The following is a 22,797-nucleotide window of genomic DNA, read 5'->3' as shown; positions in this document are numbered from 1 at the left end:
TACTTCCCCGGGCGAAAGTAGTTAGTAAAAATATGTGCCATGTACAAAGCTATGCCAATATAATCACCTTCATTTCATTTGAGACGTGTAGCTACTTGAACCTGAGTAAATAAGTTATTTTAGTTAAAGATAATAGGGGCGTTGTCAAGGAACTATATACTCTGCTTTTCTTATTATTAAACAGTGGTGTTGTAAATTATTTTGCATACTTTCTCTACATTTTCATCAAAAATCCATAAAAGGTTTATTTCCCTCTTGCCACGAGATTCTGGGTTATAAGGTCTTTTAAATCCTGTAAGCTAGTGTTCAAAAGAATATTAAAATCAGTTTTTTATCTAGCAAGGTTTAAGCGGACATTAACATAATAATTAACATAATACTGGAAAATGCTTTTTTGTTACTAATAAAATAAGCCTACCTTTTCTTTTGCCTGCTAAAAGTATATTTTTTTTAACTTTTAATAAAATAATATAATAATTTAATTTAATCAATATAATTTAATTAAATTTTAATAGGGTGTCATAGTGCAAAAGCATAGCAGCTTTTGATTTCAAAATAATTGTAAAAGTTTTCATCCCAACACATCCATTCGGAATTAATATTGTCTAAGAACTCAAGATATTGGTAAACTATATTTTAGCTTTTTAAATGTAGCGTCACATTATTGTTTTAGGTCCCAGTGGTCCAATACTTTGACAAAGTATAACGTTGCTAACAGTCTCCTCTTCTAAGGGAGCGCCCACAATGTTAATCGTATAGAATAAATAAAATACGAGTACACCGTCTTCACCGGAACCTCATAAATATTGGCTGGACAGAAAACAAAGAACATCCGGCGTGTTTATTCTTTTGTTCTAAATTTAAAATAATGTATGTTGAGAGGCGGAGACTATCTCTTAATAAGTGTAGGCATCCCATTCTTAAGAAGAAACGCTTGAAAAGTTACTACATATATAAGCGTTTTAAAGGAATAGATAAAGGCGAGCAAGGTTCATAACTACTCCTATGCTAAATAATAATAAATACGTAAATTTAAAATTATACAAAATTCAGAACCGGCATGATTGGAACCAGCATCTCTCGGGTATTCGCGGCCTGAGTACTTCGCCAACTGAGCAGTACTCGTGCCACAGACAAACAACAAACAGATCAAAACACACACAAACACGCAAACGCACACAGACACACTCACGTGACATACTCACGCGCACAAACACGTAAATTTTACATGAAGTACTAAGGACGTACACGGACCGTAAAACTCAATATTAGTGAGGAAGTACATAATTATTATTATTAGTTTTATTACATTCTAAACAGCAGCTATTCTAGGATAAATATTATCCTGTGTCTATCCCCAGGATGAAAGCTTCATGTAATGCCAAATTTCATGAAAATCAGTTCAACGGTTGAGCTGAACATAGGCAGCAAACAAACGAAAAGTTAAACTTCTGCATTAATATTATTAGTACGGATGAAATAATGTTTTTACGTTCAAAACTAATAATGCGCTAATTGTTTCAAATGTTAAATAATGTTATACTTCCGCTATATCTTTCTTATCTCTCATGTGACAAGATGAGCGCTGTGTTTTTGTAAATGGCCTTCAAAGTTCTCATCCAGTAAAGCTACCGCGAGAAAATAATATGTCTACCTATTATGTCGTCTTTCTCTGTGGAAATAAGACTACAAGAAAAATAGTAAATCGCTGCTCAAGAACTTTCACGTCAAAAGTTAGGTACTTCGCAAATAACAAATATTTCTATCTCATAGCGTCTACTGGCAGGTGCTCATGAAAGTCGGAGGGCACCTTAATATTACCTGTCTAGAATTATCTGGATCTTGCAAGTTATACAGGTATATCGTGTTAAGTACTGGGAAAAACGCAACGCTTAGGAAATGCTAGACTGCTTTCTTAAAGTTTATCGGTAAAAACTTCCGCAATTCATGATATACATTTTATTTAAGAGCAAAAGTTTCAGTTGTAACAGTTTACCCACTGGCAGAACTAATCGTAGAGCAATTTCATAATACTCGGAAAAGTTTGAAAACGTATGAACTGGAGATACAAAAGATTTACCTATTAATTTTTGTTTATTTCCACTTGTTGGACGGATTATGATTTGCAACATATTATGACTAAAATTTAAGATTTTTGAAATTTTACATTTTTATGAAGCTCGGTAGGTACCTACTTATGAAAAACTTTTTGAAGTGACAACGTCTTATAATTCGATGGAGCCGGCTGCACGCACGAAAAAACATGACGCATGCGGCGTTACCTCGCTCTGAGGCGTTCCATTCAAGGCTTGAAGTGCAAGCGAGAGCGCGGAACGAACGACAAAGAGGCACAGTCGGCCTCCGCGTTCGACATCTGTCTCTCTCCTACTTGAGTAAGCGATGCGTCCGCGTGGGCAACTTCTATACAATAATACATTTACATGTTATCGGCAAGGATGAAGTGCAGTGAAAAGTGAATGTGGTGTCAATTGTTTATAGCAACGATAATATCTATCAAACAAATAATTTTTTTTTTTTTTTTTAAATGCAACCATTCCATCAATATTTTCTTACGACGTTGTCACGTTCAACTATCGTCAGTAAGCCGACTTTACAGACAACCAATTTTTTATTTAAATTATTGACGGTCCAAAAAGATTGCCCAACGGATGGTGAATATAAAACCATAGCATATAAACAGAGTAACACTTGATACGTTCCGCCCTCTGTGCAGCCAGAATTACACCGACATTCCTTTAGACTGGAACAGAGTATAGCAACAATGCAGCTTAGCGTAAGAAATAAGCATGGCAGTTGTACTTCCCCGGATGAGCTTCGTCACCAACAACTCTACTGCTACTACTATTGTGCAGATCATCATCATCACCATCTCCTAGATACCCAATAGAATTTGAACCCTCACACAACTAGATAACGCTATTTTCTGTTCTTAAAGAAAAACTGGTTAAATAATCGCATCCGAACATTTAATCTTTTCCACCATTGTACCATTAATTTCTTAGTTAATACCATAAACAACCCGTGTATAAAAGATCTAAATAACCTTTTACGAAAGCGTTCTAGAATATAATCTTTCGTTTTGCGAATGTAAATATATTTTTCTCGTCGTTATTAAAACGGGCCGTATCAACATTCCTGTACGCATCGTCACCTTGAGGACAGACCTTGGTTTTACGGTCGCGAAAAAAATAAAAAGCTTAAAACCTCCTCGCATTTTTATCCTCTCAGAAATACAGATTAAGTTAATATATATTTGTGAGAGACGTATTTCTTTAAATCATATAATATAAGTAGTAGTGGCTACACATACATGTCCTTATTAATTAACTTGGCATAACGTCGGAATAGAAATCACCTTTCAAATGTCAGAGCGGAAAAAACACTGCTTAACTATACCACTCTTATACGGTATATTACATTTATTGGCCTACAGGAAATAAGTTTACAAACATACTCGTAGGAGCTAAAATTTTTTTTGGTATTCCATAGTATGCCTTACCCAGAACAGTAAACAAAAATATTTTTTTTATTTCTATCTGGAATGTATAAATAAATAAATAACAATTTAAAGAAAACAGTCTGTGATTGTGTGTTTGTGTGTGTGTGTGTGTGTATGTGTGTGTGTGTATGTGTGTGTGTGTGTGTTTGTGTGTTTGTGTGTGTGTGTGACAATCGTTAGTAGGCAGTCTGTCCTACTCTACTTTCATTAAACAAAAGCTAAACCGTATATGAACTTATAGCGGGAAAACGGTATTGTCACTTTTAGTTGTATTTTCTGGTTAGTCGGCTGGTGGTAAAAAAGTGGATCAATTTCTATTTTTAGAAGACGATGTCCTGCAGCTCTTTGAGGGCTTTGAATAAAAATGAGACCACCCTGTCGCCCGATATGCGTAATAATCAACCTCAAACAGGTACACTTTAGTTTGGGAGCCAGTTGTAGAAATGTTTCAACCATTTCTACTTCCTTTAAACTATGTGTTTGAAAAAAAACATTTCATATGACTAACATAACCCACTCACTTCACTCACTATACAAACTTCACTTTAAAAAATAACTTTTTTTTTTATTCCATGAATAATTTTGTTAAAAAATCATCCATCCAAAGCTTCAAGTTGATTGCATAAGTGGGTATTCAAAAAAACAGGAATTTGCGACGGAGGGAATAATTTGCAGGAAGTAATGTGAAGAGAAAATCAACATAATAAAGAAGCGAGATGAGTTCTAAGAGCAAGTTTTCATGTTAACTAAAGTCACATCCACTTTAGCGTAAATCTGTTAATTCAAATGGAGGGCTAAACATCAAAATTTGACAGATTTACCCAAAACATTTTATAGAAGCTGGCGTTTTTTTGCGGAATTTCATGATAAACTATGAATCTTAAGCTTGAATTTTGTATAATCCGTGAAAGTAGGAGAATCTGTGCGGTCTTATTTATAATTTTTCAATATACTATATATGAGTACAATATTCAATATATGAGTTTATACTCATATTTAATGAGTATAAACTCATAACAAACAGATCTACGGTAATGTACTCTCTTATATAATCTCTGATATATTGTATTTGTAGATTTATGTTACTTTGAAATTAAGTTTGATAAATTAGAGGGCTCGAACGCTACTAAGGGCTCACGCTAATGAGGGACTTAATTGAAATCCGAAAATTCAAAAGCTGAAAACCCATTCAAAATTAGTTGTAAGGTAAAGGAGACTATATGTGAAGCTAAGCGCAAGTCACTGCGTTTTAATCGTTTTAAAACCTTACTAATATTATAATAAGTGCAAAAGATTGTTTATTTGTTTGTACTTCTTTCACGCTCTAAGCCTGACAATGGTTACTTGAAAGGACGGAGAGTAAAATTGGCTACTTTTTATCCCAAGAAACCAACGGTTTTTTTTTAAACGGGAATTGATTAAAACTGTACTAAACGCGACCAGCAGCTAGTTCAAATATAAATCTGAAACGCCACCACCTCCTGGTCTACGCCGCTAAGTTCAATGATTCAATGCACAAACAAGTGAAGTTACACCTATCGATTTAAAAAGACAGCTTGCCAATTCACCTTTGGTAGAAACTGAGGCGCATTCACCACTAGAAGGATTGCAATAACGAAACAGAAGTGGTTAATGGAGTGGTTACCTACCAGTTTAAGAAGGCAGTTAATTAATTCGCGAGCATTAATAATAACAGGTGCATACATTCAGTCGTATAACCTAAGTGAAACAAGAGTGGTAAATGACGTTCACATTCACCTGCGTCTGAGACGACTCCCCAGTCATACTTGGTATACCGAACAAGCCGCTTCCATTTTCAAACGCGTTGAGAATTTTTATTTCGGTTATTTTTTTTAAGTGCGTGTTGCCAGTTCCTCAGTTTTCATACGTGAGTTATTTTTTATTACTTTATTTTTGGCGGTTTATTTTTTATTTGTGCCTCGTTCCTAGTTGTAAATTTAGGGATTGAATGAATAAAAATAGTCTTAAAAATATTTTTACATCAGTTCACGTATGTTTTAGTATTTAAAAACGTTATAAAGCAATAAATCAGCGAACTTTTAGATCTGGATAGATGTTTCTATAAGTCCAGCAAAGACTATTTTTTATTGAAACTACCATATATACCAAATCAATAATATGTTATTAACTATTTGTGTCACACACTTAAAGGGTTAGAATGTAAAGCTACTAATTCTTGCAGTAAAAAAAACTGTTATATTACTTTCTTCTTTGAAAAATTTAATTTTAATCTGTAAATGAATTGTACATTCGGTCAGTTTCGTGTAAATTCTAAAACGTAAATTTTTAGCTTTTTATGAAATTATTTTAGTACCTTATAAGTTCCAGTTTCATACAACTAAAGCCTTATCTAACAACCTTTGAAAACACATTTAATAGTAAATTAATTATGTATTATTATATTTGAATTTTTTTTTTTTTTTATTAAGAAATATTAGTTGACAAATCCAGAATTTGATAATGTACTGTGGCAGAAAAATTTACTGAAAATCTTCACTGTGTGAAAACTTGTATGCGTTAACGGAAAAAATATTTTCCAAAGTAGCAATAGCTTTGCTTTATAACTTTTCATTTATTTCAAGTAGTAACATATAATTCCAATTAGTAAACAAATAATAATAATAATTACAAAACTAACTAAAAAATATAAGCCAAAACTGTTCACTCATGGGCATGGTACCCAAAATGCTGGCGCTATTGCCCTTTTGAATTGCTAGACTAGCTGTTGGGCTAAATAAGCGCCAGCTCTTGGGTCACTAGACGTCAAGACCAATTTTTATATATAACTTAGAGATTTACGTAAATAAAAATAAAATTTAACAATATTATTTCTTCTAGAACTCGTAAACAGGATTTTAAGATATGAGAAATGAAACTACGTCACCGATTCTAAGATCGTGAATGCATTGATAGTGAAAGTTGTGATGTCCGAACGTCTCCGAAGCGGTATTATTAATATTTACATAATAATGTAACAATCAACTGTTATACAATAATAATTGCACCGAAAATCATTCATTAATATAAATTGTTAAATTAGCTCGTTAGACTACACCTAGTTAACTAACGAAGTATTCGAAGCAGGCAGTTTGTTAAAGTGGTAAATGCTAATATATTTCTTTGGGGTGATTTATTTATTAATTAGCTTCCAATCCTACCTTGCTTTCAAATATATAATTCCCAGCACGCACCTCTTATAATTTATATGTGTTATTGTAAGTAATTAAAATATCACTTGCTTCAACGGTGAAGGAAAACATCGTGAGGTTACCTGCATGCCTGAGAGTTGTAAATAATGTTCTCAAAGGTGTGTGGAGTCCACCAATCAGTGGCGTGCATAGAGGGTATGCACAGGGTACCTATGTATAAAATGAAGAAAATGTCCAGTACCAGTTATATAAATTTATGGGTAGGCTTTGTAAGAGTTATAAAAAGCCTCCCACTAACTTTTTTAAACTCGTACTGGAGATTTTCTTAATCTTTTATCATCTGTACCCTACTGTATCCTGAACATACGCTGGCATGCACGCCACTTATAAGCTATCACTGATTCTTCACGTTTCTAAATCGTTAAAATCAATCGGATTAAAGTTAATCGGAGCTAAATAGAGATTCATTTTATAATTTAGTTGTGAACCAGATCGCAGAGCGAGGAATTCGCAGAATTTATTATTACGCCTGACCTTTCGGACAAGTTACATTCAATGCGGTCTCGAGTTTATGCTAATATATTGTGCTTTATTAGTATAGATAATAATCGGTAGGTATATATGTGCGGACTGTGCTAACTGTGGGTATCCGTTTATAGGAGATGGTTTTCCACTTAGGGACCGGTGGGCCATCTGCTATGTCCGTAAATTACAAGTATAAAAAAATATTAGGAACAAATTGCAACGAAGGATCCCTAGTTATATAAATAAATAAATAAATAAAATAAATATACTACGACAATACATACATCGCCATCTAGCCCTATAGTAAGCGTAGCTTTATGCTGTTATGGCTTCTAAGACGATGAATATTTTAATGAATAATACACTGACAGACACTGAAAACATTCACCACAACATGTTCCAGTTGCGGGAATCGAACCCACAGCCATGGACTCCGAGAGCAGGATCGCTGCCCAACGCGCCATTTGGCCGTCAAAACTGCTTTTTAATGGGTACAAAATAATTTTAGAACAGTTCAAATATGTATTTCTCTAACAGTAACATTACTATTATTCAAATTTTACCATTTCGCGGTAAATGACCCTTATGGCCAGGGTCGGCAAGTTTAGGGTTTACGCATAATTAACACTAAACAAGCAAGCCCAGTTGTTTGAAACTGAAATGTTGAATGTTCCTTAGTTTACTCTAGCAGGGCCACTTTATAAATCGATTAAGGTAAACGACGAAGCATCCCTTCGCCTTGCTATTGTTAGTTTCGTGGTTGGTCCGGAAATATCCTTGAAGTTTCGTGAACTACTTACATAAACCTTGGTTGGTGGTCTTTTGTAAGCAACTATTTAGTTGGGTGTTTGGTATACAATTACACCGTTAATCACCGATATTAAAGAGACTGTCAAAGAATAAATCTCATTCATGTACACAATATATATGAATTGCAATAATCCACAAATAAACATTTCTCGGGTTAGGTATAACGTGGAATGCCGCAAAGAAACTTCTGCTTCTAGTCAATTTTTAATTTTAACAGAATATATAATTTTTTTTTTATCTCCTGGTAAGAAAAGGGACTTAGAAAAAAGCCTGTGTGTACTGGTACATGTATACGCGTTAGAAGTTATACTTCTTTGGCGTAGCAAGAAAAACCTTTTAAAATTTTTTGTCTTTCGCCTTATTCTACGATTGTAGAATAAGGCTAACAATGGAAAAAAGGTATTTAATACATTGAAAGTTTTATTATTACGCATTATCTAGTTATCTTATTATCGGGCCACCAAGTTTCACCCAACATTAAATTGTAAGATTTTTGTACAATTAAATCACCAAAATGAGCACACAGACTTTGGCAATGGAGACAGTACACTGTCAAACCTTCTTATAAAAAATGATAATGTTGACTATAGCTAACTTAAGGGTGTCGGTTTTTTGTGACGAAAAATTTACTCAATTTTTCCGTAACGCGTTAAAAGAAGTATAACTTCAAAAAAACCTTAGGATATTGGCAAAATAGATAATATTATTACAGTTTATCAAACTATACGAGAACCAGTCTCATTGTCCCACACTATTGCCCAACCGATAGGTATCGCTAACACGACCAACCTCTACACAAATGGAATTCGATACGCGTAGGTAAATTTATTGACAGTTATATGCAAATTTGCACGCGTGCAATATTAACATCATAACTAAATTAGGATAAAGGACATGCATTGGGCACACATATTAGCACAGTTATAAGCATTATTAAGAAATGGGGACAAGGTGGTACGTGAACTTCTGCACACGAAAATTCTGATTCCCTGATTCTATTTTTAAACTAGCTGTAGCTGTAGCTGTGCCCACGTTCTTCGCTTTTTTACAAATCTCGTTGAACCGTTGGTTTTCCCCAGATAAAAAGTCTATGTTGCTCTCCGTCCTTTAAACTAACAAATCAATTTGATTGGTAGCTTAGTTAAGGCGAGAAGGAAGGACAAACAAACAAAAACACTTTCGCATTTATGATATTATATAGTAATTATGACTATGGGCAGTGGCGTGCACTTCATACAAGCACAAAAGCACTGCCTACCCTAAAATTTTTCTACAACTAATAAATGCGAAGGACTTTTCGATTTTATGGCATCTTCCTCTTTAGGCTTTAAAGTATATGTTTATCCATTACAAAACAAACAAATCTTTTTTTTTAAGTAAAACTTCTTTAGGCGCGACTAGGGAGTATCTCAGATTTTTTTCGTACTCAGAAGTAACGCTTACGTCGTTACGACGTCTGTGTAGTTTCCGCTATTTAAAAATAATAATTTGAATTGGTTGTAAGTATGTATCATATACTGCACGCTTCTTGACTTATACGCCAGCTAGTGGCAAATATCATAATCAATTAGGATTATTTATTTCCAATATTTTCAAACGGATCAATTGTGAATAGCAAAGTGAAAATTTCTGAATATACTAATTTATTTATTACTCTTGTAACATAAAATTATTAATAAATTTTCTGAGGATTGCGACATTCTATAATATTCAATGACAAGGTTTATATTCACATGTGCTGATCTAACCTTCAATTTTCCACTCTCAATTATTCTATTTAACAAATGAAAATATTTATAAAATTTGAAAATGAAGATTTTGAATTAAATATAAAATGAAATGGCGGAGTCCCAGGAACATTTTACTCTTTCGTCAATAAATAATAATAAAAGTTTAACTTCAATCGCGCGTTAAGGTTACACGCACACACTTTTTTTACTGACTTATAACATTAGTATGGATTTATTCCAAATATCAATATTGTCAAGTTTAAGCGAGTTGTCTCCTACCGCCTTAGTGCTAGGCCGCATTACGGCTGAACCGCCGCGGTTTTTAAACGTGTGATTTTGTGAGTCAAGCAAACGAATACAAACGGACTCACTTGCGGTTTTTTCCCGCGACTGATTTTAAAACCGTGGAATGTTACAAAATGCTCGCGGGTAAAAACCGTGCTATAATTTGTAATCCATAGAACTTACTTAGCGCGCACGCACTATCGCGTTAACCGCGGGCGGTTTTTGCCAGTATTCGGCAGACCGCCGTGAAGAGTGGTTGTATGGTTACGCTATTGTAACTATGTCGTCGACCGAGTCAGAGTCTGTTTCACACGATCCACAATATGAAAGTTTATCCCAAAAAATCATAGTGGAAGTACAAAAAAGACCAGCTTTGTATGATACTACTTTGCGTCAGTATAGTGATAGAAACGAGAAAAATAAACTTTGGACCCAATATTTGCGAAATTTACGCTGACGTCTTCTTTTTCTATTTCTTAGTATTAGAGCAACAATACATACTGCTCTCTTGAAATCCATCTTCAATACTGCGAAAATTGGAAGCAATTTCGCGGTTTTTAATCGTAGTGTGTGATTCTCGGGCGGTTTTGCGGTTATAGCGGCTAACCGCTCGCTGGAAAAAACCGTAGTGCGGCCTCTACCTTACGAATGTTAAACAGTCTGCCCTCTAGCTAATCGTTCAAAGGTCAGAACACTAGAGGCTGTGTTTACACTAGATGTGCGATTATGCTGTGGGGAGCCTTCATGACCGGATTTAATTATTTCAGTACACAACGTTGCAATTTGCTATGTTATTTTTAAATTTTTAGATTATTTCTAAGTTTAATCTGGGTTTTGCACGTACAGTAGAAATTAATAATTAATAGAATTTCAAATGACTAAACTTTGTCATTTCTTTCTATCAAGAATATTTTACTGATTCGTGTAAAGTGTCAAAGTCAAAGTCAAAGTCAAAGTCAAAAATATCTTTATTCAAGTAGGCCCACAGGTGGCACTTTTGATGCGTACATAAGAACCACACGGTAGTGAGATGATGGCGATAACCACATTCGTCAACTTAAAACTAAAGCTACGAGGGTTCCAAACGCGTCCTGGTCTAAGAAGAAGCCCACAACAAACTTAGCCGGGTGTTTTTTTTTTTTTTTTGTTATCACCATCTCACAATGTCATTTTAAATTACTAGTGGATAAACTACATGTTCTATTCAGCTCTATAGGTAATAATATAGAAACACAGACTTAAGCAAAATGAAGTCACTTAAGGTCAAATGTAAAACACGCATTTTTGTAAAAATAGGACGATTAAAAGGTGGGCATGATATTGTAGCCCGCATCTTCGTCCTTCTGGCGACAGGATATTTCTTAGCCCAGGATAAACTAATTAAAAAATGCGGGGCAAGTCGCGGACAACAGCTAGTGTGGTGTAGGTATACCTGAGATGTTTGTTTTTGTTTGCCCTCGAGACATTTGAGACGAGGCGGAGAGCTTGGGGCTAGTGAGATAAAATCTCAGTAAAGCTGTCAGTAATAAATACATTGCGACCATTTTGAGATATTTTTGCTCACGATGTTACAAAAACATTATCTGTCTGTCCTACAGTTCTCCTTACAACTTGTTTGATAGGTATCTATTTCAGTTTCTTGAAGTTCTCGTTTATGCTACTTGAATAAAGCGGATTATATAATACTGCCTTTTATGCACTTGTGCTGTTTATATTGGTAAAATGCCTCGTTGGTCTAATGGTAAGTAAGACTGCACATCAAGAAGCCTCGAAGCTTCAAAGTGTTAGATCTTTGGCTTCGCGACAGGCTTGCGACGGGCGTAAATCTTGCAATCACTGCTGTCAAACGTCACTTTTGTTTATTTATTGTATGGAAAAGTGACGTTTTTCTAACAAGAAATTCTTAATTTCCCAATTTTTAATAGTGTTTTTATTTACACTTCGCCGTACCTAAATCTAAAATGCATATAAAAGTTTTCGGAACCGACAGGATTTTAACCTGCTACTCTCTTGCAATCGCGGCCTGAGCGCTTTGACCACTAAGCTACGGCTCTCATTCTACCGATGCCGAATCAGTATATAATGCATTTACATCAGTCTTTAAAGCATAGTAACATACACACAATTTACAACTACAAAAATGTTATGTGTCGTTGTTTTGTTAATTATAATATATTAAATTATTGCATATTGTCTTTTTAGGTATATAATATACTATGTTTCTTTATTTAAGTCTCTGAGCTAATTCATTGAAGGACGGACGGACATGGCTATATAAGTTACTTATTTAATCATCATATTAACCCATTACCGATCCACTACAGGACACGGGTCTCCTCTCAGAACGAGAAGGGTTTGGGCCGTAGTCTACCACGCTGGCCAAGTGCGGATGTGGTAGACTTCACGCCTTTGAGAACGTTATGGAGAACCCTCATGCAGGTATTCTCACGATGTATTCCTTCACCATTTAAAGCAAGTGATATTTAAATTAAAGTACATTGAATACAGAACCCTAAATTCACATGAAGTTCAACCGATGCCGATAATATTAAAAATATATAGGGTTTTTTTTTTTAAAACAAAACTAAAAATTTAAAAAAACAAATATAGATACACGCGAATTTATTACCTCTCCCTTTTTTGTGAGTAATTATGAATCTATTGAATTATTTATTATATTACAAATTGTTAAATACTTCCTTAATTGAACCTCAATACTGTAACATTTTTGAAAATGTGAAATATTCATCCACCAACTGGTAGAATGTACTAGATTCTATTTAATATTATAAAAAACTCCATGTACCTACATTCTTGTGAGGAAATTGTTATTATTGTTTTTCTCTATCATTTTTTTTTAAATTCTTAACTATGCTTGAAAAAACACTATTAAAAATTTAAAAGAAAAAACACCCACCCTCCGCTTGCGTGGCTTTTGCATGCCCAAGCAACCGGCGGTCAGGGCTCCAGAGTGAGGAACCTCCTCACAATACGCGCCGTTTCAAGGACTACTGCCTTCTGTATCCGACCGTTGATCCAACAACCAAGCGAAAGCTTCTTAAGATGTTGGTCGAAGCTTAGTATTTTATTACTATTAAGTCGGTTAATAAGCCTAATATTTCATTGCTATTGTATAACCAGTAGTAATAACTAGTATTATGGAAATTGGTATTTACATGACTAACCCGTCATCAAAATGATTACCGAATTGGACGCGGCGCGAAACCGTGAATAGTTACATAACATGACCATACAAGTTATTTGAGGCCTGGTTTACTGACCACTTTAAGTATGGAATCGTACAAATACCTTTTTATTGGGTGAATAGGGATGAATATATTGCATGTAATAGCGGCTGAGTTAGTAATATTGAAAAAGGTTAAACAATTACTAAGACCTCACTGTTTGTCTGTCTGTCAGCATTCAGATTATGTTTTTCGGTTTTCGCTATAACAACAAATACTTAAAAGCAGAATAAAAAAAAAAAATAAGGAACCTATACAATGCCGTTCTTATAGATAATGGCACGAAGGGTCGGCACTTGGCCAATATTTTTTTATAGTAATAAACGATAGACCTAGCGGATGACCCATCTAATGCTTTTGAATTGCTCTAACTTCATAGGTCGATCTACGACAATGGTTTGGAAAGAGCACCAAATCATTATTTAGAGCAGCGGTGTCCAAGGTAGAGATAGCCCTAATGATTGCCAACCTTCGTAAGGAGACGGCACCCTAAGAAGAAGAAGAACTTCATAGCCTAATGCAATAGATGCAATTTGAATTTGAGTGCACAAACCATTACCTATAAAACGTCCATCAACGTTCCGGCCTGCCTGCAATAATACTGCTTGGCAGAGAAATAAGGATGGCGGTAGTAGTTTTCCAGACGAGCTCTATCATAAAAAGCTGTTAGTCTTACATTAAATTCTAATAAGGGGGTGAAAAAGCCGTTAGTCTTAAATTAAATTCTAATAAGGGGGTGAAATAGGGATGAAATGTATTTTATTAGTTAAATTAATGATATGAAAATATAGATACGTTCCCTTATGGGTGTAGAAATACGCTAAACTGTAGAAAGGGGGTTCCGGAGAATATGTATGACTAACTGCGCCCCGCGATTATACCCGCGGTGAGTAAGTCACGTAATTTTTTTATTGCAATTACGTGTACAGACTTATTCAACGACGACGACGTACACAACGACGGGTAACACCGTGGGACGTAGCTATTATAAAACGAATTTTGTGGAAGGATGCTAGTGCACAATAAGCATACCTAGCTATATAGTCCAGTTAACAAGTTCAAAATCGTGACAATTCTTGACCAAGCTCCTAAAAAAGTACCGACGGCAGATTCAATTTGAAATGCCGTCTAGTCGTGACTTTTTCTCGAAAAATTCCTCCTCTTTAATCCTTTTTTCAAAATTCCTGGAATATTAATAGTTTTTAAGGTATTAACAAAACCGAAAGTGATTTTTTTATATTAATATGACAAGATTTAAGACGCTTTTGAACTTGTTTACTGGACTAATACTTAGTTACAGGTCATCGACGCGATGTACAAATCAGTTTTTAAGAAATTGTGCGAACATATGTTCACTCAAGGCGTGTAGGAGTTAGAAACATCCATTAGTGCTATGCTGTAGTCCTATGTAATAAAGACCGAAGATTTTTGATTTTGGTTTTAAGAATACCTCTATCAATGGGATGAAATATGAAAATTTTACTTATTATAAATTATACGCTTACAAAGTTCTTGACAACCTCTTAGTCTTAAATATGACGTTCATACAAAGTTACAACGACAGCTTATGAGCGTAACATTATGTGGAAATTACATTCAAAGAAATGTAATGACGAGGAATATTAGCAATTTAAGCTTGTAACATTACAATCAGACCGTATTACGTCAGGCTGTTTTGTTGTGTATTCCTCACTACCACCCTACAGACGAAGACGTGCCGCTAAGCGATTTAGCGTTCCGATAACTGCCATGTTTGGTTACCACCTTAACCATCTTAGACTATATTACCAGCAGATAATATTGCAGTCAAGGGATAACTTGTAGTCAGTTAAAAAAAAATAACAGACTTGGAGTTTTATAAAGTTCTTATAGAGTAATTAATAAATTTTAATTTTTGTTGGAAATATATAATACACTGGTAATGTACTTTTGTATACTGGGTAGGTTAGTAACGTTAAGCCAGGGCTTTCCAACCCTATTAAGCCAGCTGTGCACTTACAAGTTAAGAATTTGTCACGTTGCGCGGCGCGGCGCTTACGCCCTTACCTAGCTAGTTTAAATGAATAGGTTACGTAGGTACTCGTTAGTTAAGCAGATAGGCGCAAAAAAAAACATCCTCATTATGAAACTAATAAAACCATAATAAATAATAAATTTTAACAAAGAAAAATAAAACTACCCCAGCAATGGGGTAGCTGTGCTTGAAACCGTGATAATGCTGCACAAAAAGTATTTAAAAAAATCTAGATTTTTTTTTGAAGTAGGAACAGATAGAGCGCCTCGCGATGCCACTCTGTAATATCTATGGCACCCTGGTTCGGAAGCCCTGTTTGAGGTTCTTGAGAAAGCGAAGATAATAATTTCTAACAAAAATAATACAACATTCACTTTCGATTACAAATAAAGATTACCGATGTCATAACAAGGAAAAAAAACAAATTATGAACATAAGTAAAAGTACTAAGTCATGATTTAATTTTTGTCATTTCACAGACACATCACACGATCCGACAATCCAATGTAGGCACTTGACAGTTTAAAAGCAAATAATTATCCAATTAGAGGCACAAGCACGTATCGTTCACAGATTTCTGTTAGTTTCTTTGCGTCTAGAAATCTATCTGTAATATCTGCGAGTCACGCGAATTTAATGTAAATTGCACATTCACCTGTTATGTAGCGGAAAAGCGTGTTAACGAAACACTTAACATTACTCACTTGAGATAAATAACTACCGTGTGGTGACAGCCAATAAGAATTAAGTTAGTAGTTTTATTAGCAGTGGAGCTCTTTGTGACAAAACTTATGCTCCCTGCATATGTTTTGTAGTAGTAGTATTTCTACCATGTTTATTTCTGCCGCGAAGCAGCATTGTTGCAATGTTGTGTTCCGGTCCGCAGGGCGTTGTTGCCGGTGTAGTAAGAGACACATGAGGCTTAAGGTTTTTATAAGGATAAAGGTTTGTGTCGCTATTGTTCTCGCATTCTTTTTTTTTTACAATTTATTGTAGACTGCAGCTTCTGTAATTTTTTGTTACGCATTTCCCTGAATAGTGACGTAACAAAATAAATTCAAATTCAAATTCAAAATTCATTCAATTATCGAAAAGGGTTATCGAGTCTACCGGTGATCCTAGAGTGGGCAGTTACCTTGGCCAACGAATTAGTTTGGCATCCAAAGGGGCAATGCTGCCAGCATCTTAGGAACTGTGCCTCGCTGCGGTGGTTTCGAGGACGTTTTAGATTTTATTTAGTTTTAAATAGTTTATTTTAGGTTGTATTACTATAATAAAGTTTAAATTCATTTATTTCAAGTAGGCACATAAGCACTTTTGAAACGTCAAGTCTGTCTGTTTGTAGTGACTCTACCAGCGGTTCGAAAGGCAGGTTCTACCGAGAAGAAGCCGGCAAGAAACTCAGCAGTTGCTCTTTTCCAACATCAACAATTTACATTTTACATTTTAACATTCATTTTTCCATCTTGTGAGAGATGAAAGCGGAGCCGGATTTTTCCAAGCAACCTTGTCATTAAGAAATTCATCAATTGTATAGTAAACTCGCTGTAATAAATGTGTTTTAACATATTCTTTAAATTTATGCATTGGTAAGTCCAAAATTACCTAATGAATCATATTATAAAAGCGTATACTCAATCCCACAAATGACCTCTGTACCTTTCGCAGACGATATATATATTATTTAATATATTACGACAATACACACATCGCCATCTAACCCCAAAGTAAGCGTAGCTTGTGTTATGGGTACTAAGATAGCTGATGAATATTTTTATGAATATAATACACATAAATACTTATAATATACATATAAACACCCAGACACTGAAAAACAATCATGCTCATCACACAAACATTTTCCAATTGTGGGAATCGAACCCACGGCTTAGGACTCAGAAAGCAGGGTCGCTGCCCACAGCGCCAGTCGGCCGTCAAACATTGATATGCAGATGTCACTAATTTATGACCATTTCTTGTAAGTTCATATCAACTTTTTGTTTATAAAGACTAATATGTTGTCTTACGAATACTATATTATTATAAATATATTGTGAAGCTACAGTAAGTATACCTGTTTCTTTAAACTTCTCACGGAGGGATTCGCGTGATTTAAGTTTATTTATTGATTGAATAACAAAAGAAAGTAGCCTAATTTTGCAATATTGAACCTTATGAAAAAACCACTTACCATCAGATATGCCAGCTGCTTGATCAATTATTACTATAAAAAATAAATATACGTGGAATAACTTCGACCTGTGGTTAATTTTATCACTTTCTGATATTTGAAAAGTGCTGTAAATTGAAGTGTGGCAAAACCACATAACTATTCCGACGATATATATATAACGTTTATTACTTAGGCCATAAGAGTTTAGGGTTTTTAATAACAAATTGTTATGCCTACAGATTTGTGACCTTTTAAAACTTTAGCTTAATATTATTCTCACAACCCAATGTTTGTATCCTCCGTTGTTTCATGCTTTTAGTTTTTATATCTTCATTTCTATTCCCAAGTTAATGTACCGATATAGCAGTACAATTTTGTGTGAGATTTATAGACGATACACGATTAGGGACTGATAACATATACTTAACTTAAATACTTTTTGGATACAAAGCGTCTTTGTTCAATGAGGAGACAATCGCTACGTCTGTATTCGTGAACACTCCATACTAAACGTTACATAAAAGAAAAAACAACCTATGAATGTGTAACTAACGAGTTTCTAAAACAATATCCGTTATTTGTATTCAATATATACTGTTTCTAATCGGTTTGTTAAGAATTGGGAGTCAGTTCGTGTCCGATGACCTCTTTCGACACGGTTTGTGTAATAATAAGAATTAAAAAACTCAGTGCAAGTATGACTTGCACACGAAGGGTTCCGTACGAAGGTGCAATATGTAAAATTACATAGCATTAGCATCGACAAATCGGCTTAGTGTGAGTTCAGACTGTTCTTTTTGGATAACTTTACTACCCGCTGGGTGTAAAAGTAGTGTTTTCCACCCACAGTTAAAATTTATATTAGTTATAATATTTCTATCACTTTGTACACGATTACTATGGTTGTATGTACTCTTTCTTTTAGCAGAGAGATAGAAACAATTGTTGCATTAAAAAACCTTCGATTTGAAATAATTCAAATGAAAAAATGTTACAAATGAAAATATCGTGTTCTAAAATCGCGAAATAAGGCGAGCGCCCTGGTGAGGCATATGATTTTAAATGGGAGGTGCTGGATTCGATTCCCCGTAGGGGATATTCGGGAATATATAATTGAGAATTATCTCTGGTCTGCTCTGGTAGGAGGCTTTGGCCGTCGCTTATTACCATCCTACCAACAAAGACGTGCCGCCAAGCGATTAACCCTTCCGATTAAAACTGTTTATTGATATGAGTTTAATATAACTGCGATGGCCCCTTATAGGTTAGCCCGTTACCATCTTAGACTGCATTAATTCTTACCTTCAGGTGAGATTTCAGTCATGGGCTAATTTGTATTGAAATTTTTAAAAATGCGAAACGTATTGAAGAAGTATTTTCTTATTTCGTTAAAATAGAAATAACGTATTTACCCATATTATTATTCACAATCGAATTGAACTGTTTCGATTAACATGGAATTTAATTTGAATGAAATAAAAATGTCTGTCTTGGCCGCGTTAAAGGTTAAGAATTCTCCCACGCAGCAATAAATGTCACTTCAATTAAACCTTACTTGGTAAAAATGCCATCCTGCATTACTGATGAGCTTCTTCCTAATACATACAAATATAGTGTGAATTGACATAATTATTTTATTATTGTATATAATGTACGTTGTATACATTCCAACTGGTGGAAAAACAGTTTGCCTATTAGTGTTAATGGCCACGCTGGCCAACAAACAAACAAACAATATTGGCCACGCTGAATATATCTTCATTACCTATAGACGTAAACTCCGTATCCTTTTTTATTCACTTAAATTATGCGCCAACATACACATACCCTGTTTTTTTATCGTTGATCATCGACGTCTATCTGATCATAAGAAATAAAACATTCCAAATACAAAATTTAATAATTCTTTATAAATGTAGGCCTATCAAGCGTTCATACATGTATGTTAACATAATAGTTGTGAAATGGTGATAACTATGTTTTTCAACTAAAACCTGAAGCTACGAGGGTCCAAAACGCACCCTGGTTTGTTATCACCATCTCACAGTCAATTCGTATTAAGCTATGTGTTCGAGAAATTTAAATATTCACAATGTTATAGTCCATTTTCTTTTAAAATTTGGTTATATTTTTATGGACACAGATTAAATTTTCAAATATTTATAGAGTTCGAATCCCAGAATTCGGCCGAGTTCGAATCCCAGGATTCGAAAGTCGAGCTCCCAAATGCACTACCAATGCTTAATCTTCTTCTTCTTCTTCTTCTTTCTCAGTTAAAACTATAAAAAAACGGTAATTTTGCCTCAATCTTCTATGAAACCAAGAAGAAAAGTTTAATATATATTTCGTATAGGATCAAATAAATAATCAAATCTTTTCTAACACGCGGCCCCAGCGTTATTAGAGCTTTATAAACAGAGCCTACTCGTTACATAAATAACGTTATAAGGCTAACGAAGATTTAGAGGCATTTACTTTATTTCATTTCACGGACTCTTCGGATGTTTACGAGTTTAGTTTTGCGATTACTATAATAAATAATATTAAATTATAGAGAGGTTCCCGATTGGGTTAACATGAACAGTTTTTTTTTTCATATCACTACAAGTCATGATTTGCATGCTTTGCGTATCTCACATACTGCGCGTAAAGCAAAAGAACGCAATGTACATCACGCTGGTTTTAGAAAAAGAGCAACAGATAAAACCTCAAGATAGGTACGCAGCCTCAAGATATGACGGCCAATTGGCGCGGTTTGCAGCGACCCTGCTCTCTGAGCCCAAGGCCGTGGGTTCGATTCCAACTACTTGAAAATGTTTGTGTGATGAGAATGAATGTTTTTCAGTGTATGGGTGTTTATATGTATATTTAAAGTATTTATGTATATAATTCATAGAAATATTCATCAGGCATATAACACATAACACAAGCTACGCTTACTTTGGGGCTAGATGGTGATGTGTGTATTGTCGTTGTATATTTATTTATTTATTTATTTATTTATTTATTACAATCTCCTAATTCAATTAGCTACCTTCCAAACATTTTATAAATATTTGTAACATCGCTAATTAAATTGAAATAGTAAAGTGAAGCTGATAAGAAGTCTCGAAGTCACTCAGCGGGCGATTGAGAGTGCTATGCTAGGTAGTGTTGCCCAAATGCAAGAACAAGACGAGACTTAGCCAGTCTTGGTCTTGGTCTTGCGCCAATACACCTGGTCTTGGTCTTGGTCTTGGTCTTGCGCTCCCAGTCTTGGTCTTGGTCTTGGTCTTGCAGCAAGAGTCTTGCAAGTCTTGCAATTACCTATTAGTCTATTACTATTTATTAAAGTTTACTTTAAATCTTAGAAAAACGTATTAGAATTGGAACATTGTGAGCTTGAATTAACATAGCCATAGTAAAGATCAAGCAGATTAATAAATAACTGAAGATTTGATAAGAAATTCGAAAAATCAACTGACCTATATGTCGTTTTCCATGGAAGTAACTGTTTCTTAATAAACATTTATGATTTATAAGCTTACATTTGCTAAAACATGTAAAAAAACAAATTAATTACAATAACTTGACTGTATTTTAAAGAACAATACTTATCTGTCTAGAAAGAGATTGAACCCTCAACTTATAAGAAATTTAATAAAAGAGTTTTACGATTTATCATTTATTTGAATAAAAAATAAAATACAACACAAATCAACAGCTTTATCATTAGGTTATGATACTTTATATCAATTCTTTTGACCAAGAATTAATACAAAGTAACCATCTGGCTGACTCATCACTTAACCTATTTCTATGTTTTCTAATTACTAATGATGCTTTAGAAAATAACCTCTCAGCAGGTACTGAAGTTGCAGGTATTGAGAGAAAATCACGGGCCATTTTCGATAAAATCGGATACTCTGTCTCATGCGTCCTCCACCAATCTAAAACCACCAATCTGAAACTTATTTATTCTTTGGAACACCTGTAGGTACTCTTAAAATTCGAAATTATTTTGCATGAATAGTGTCAAATGTTATGATTTCGGCGCGGCGGCAACGATTGTTTTAGATTTCAAAAGAAGCCGCCGGCGCGTGTATCATAACCATGTACTTCCGAAAAGCGGCAAATTTCTTTGAGAAGTAAGTACAAAACCTTTGATGCCGCATTATCAAAGTGCCGATGGTTAAAACATAACTATGCATGCACTCAGTTTGATTTTAATAGATATTTTTTTATTCGCTATGTTTATGGTATTAGTCGTAATGCGCATAGGTCCAGTTTTTCATATTCTTTGATATAGTTTTTTGCGTCTCATAGAATTCCTAAGCGTACCTACCTACCTATACACCGAACTGTTACACCTAACTACTCCGTGAAATAGCGCTAAGTCCTAGCTGCAAGACGCAAGAGTCTTGCAGGCTATGTCTTGTTCTTGCTCAAGTCTTGCACGGTCAGTCTTGGTCTTGGTCTTGCTAAAAATACGCGGTCTTGTTCTTGGTCTTGGTCTTGCAAAAACGCAAGAACAAGACCAAGACTGCAAGACCAAGACTGAATTTGGGCAACACTAATGCTAGGAGTATCTCTACGTGGACAAATCAGAAATCCTGATCCGTAGGAACTAGAGTTACTGACATACTCGTAGCTCAGCAAGTCGCGAAGCTGGAGTGGCCATGGCAGGGCACATAGCTCGGAGAACCGATGGATTTTAATTTTAATTTCTATAGTAGAAATGCACTTCAAACGAGATAAACAAAAAAATTTAAACACAAATTGAAGTTCAAAGGGTACAAGTAGAAAAGGAGTTTATCCAATAAAATATAAAATAATTTAATTGAGAGAAACTCTTCTAGAACAAGGTAACGTAAAACGTTTGGAGGGAGGTACGCGGAGCATAATTACGGCACGAGAAAGGGGAGGTATTCATTAAGAGGGTTCAAATATTGACCTGAGATAGGGTACATTTTCTTTGGAATTAAATTCGGGGGAATGTGACAGCGAGCTGACTTAATGATAATATAATGACGGTTAAAATTTAATTTACTAAATAATGTATTCTGGGTCGCGTGGCTTAGCAGCGAGAGTACAAAACATATAGCAAACATATATATACTAAAGGAAAATAAAAAACCACGCCATATTACGGCTAAAGCCATTTTTTATAAACGTATTTTTTTAAATGCTGTCAAATGTATTCGGGCCTCCTCCCACAATGAGAAAGGTTTAGGCCGTAGTCCAACCGCACTGGCCCAGTACCTATTGGTAGTCTCCACCCGCCTTGGAGAATATTATGGAGAACTTTTAGGCATGCAGGTTTCCTCACGGTGGTTTCCTTCACCG

At 34.8% G+C, this 22,797-nt stretch overlaps 1 protein-coding gene across 1 annotated transcript in view; it reads left to right on the top strand.

The window, feature by feature from the left end:
• The first annotated feature begins 5,322 nt into the window (after positions 1–5,322).
• LOC120623465 (protein obstructor-E-like) overlaps positions 5,323–22,797 on the top strand; it is a 72,243-nt gene continuing 54,768 nt past the window's right edge. The window contains exon 1 of the mRNA XM_039889499.1: positions 5,323–5,408. The gene's annotated coding sequence lies outside the window, so the exon portion shown is untranslated. The remainder of the gene's footprint in view (positions 5,409–22,797) is intronic.

This window comes from Pararge aegeria, chromosome 4 (genome assembly GCF_905163445.1).
Source record: "Pararge aegeria chromosome 4, ilParAegt1.1, whole genome shotgun sequence".
Classification (NCBI taxonomy): domain Eukaryota; kingdom Metazoa; phylum Arthropoda; class Insecta; order Lepidoptera; family Nymphalidae; genus Pararge; species Pararge aegeria.
Note: the sequence above shows the minus strand (reverse complement) of the source record. Positions and strands in the feature narration are given on the sequence as shown.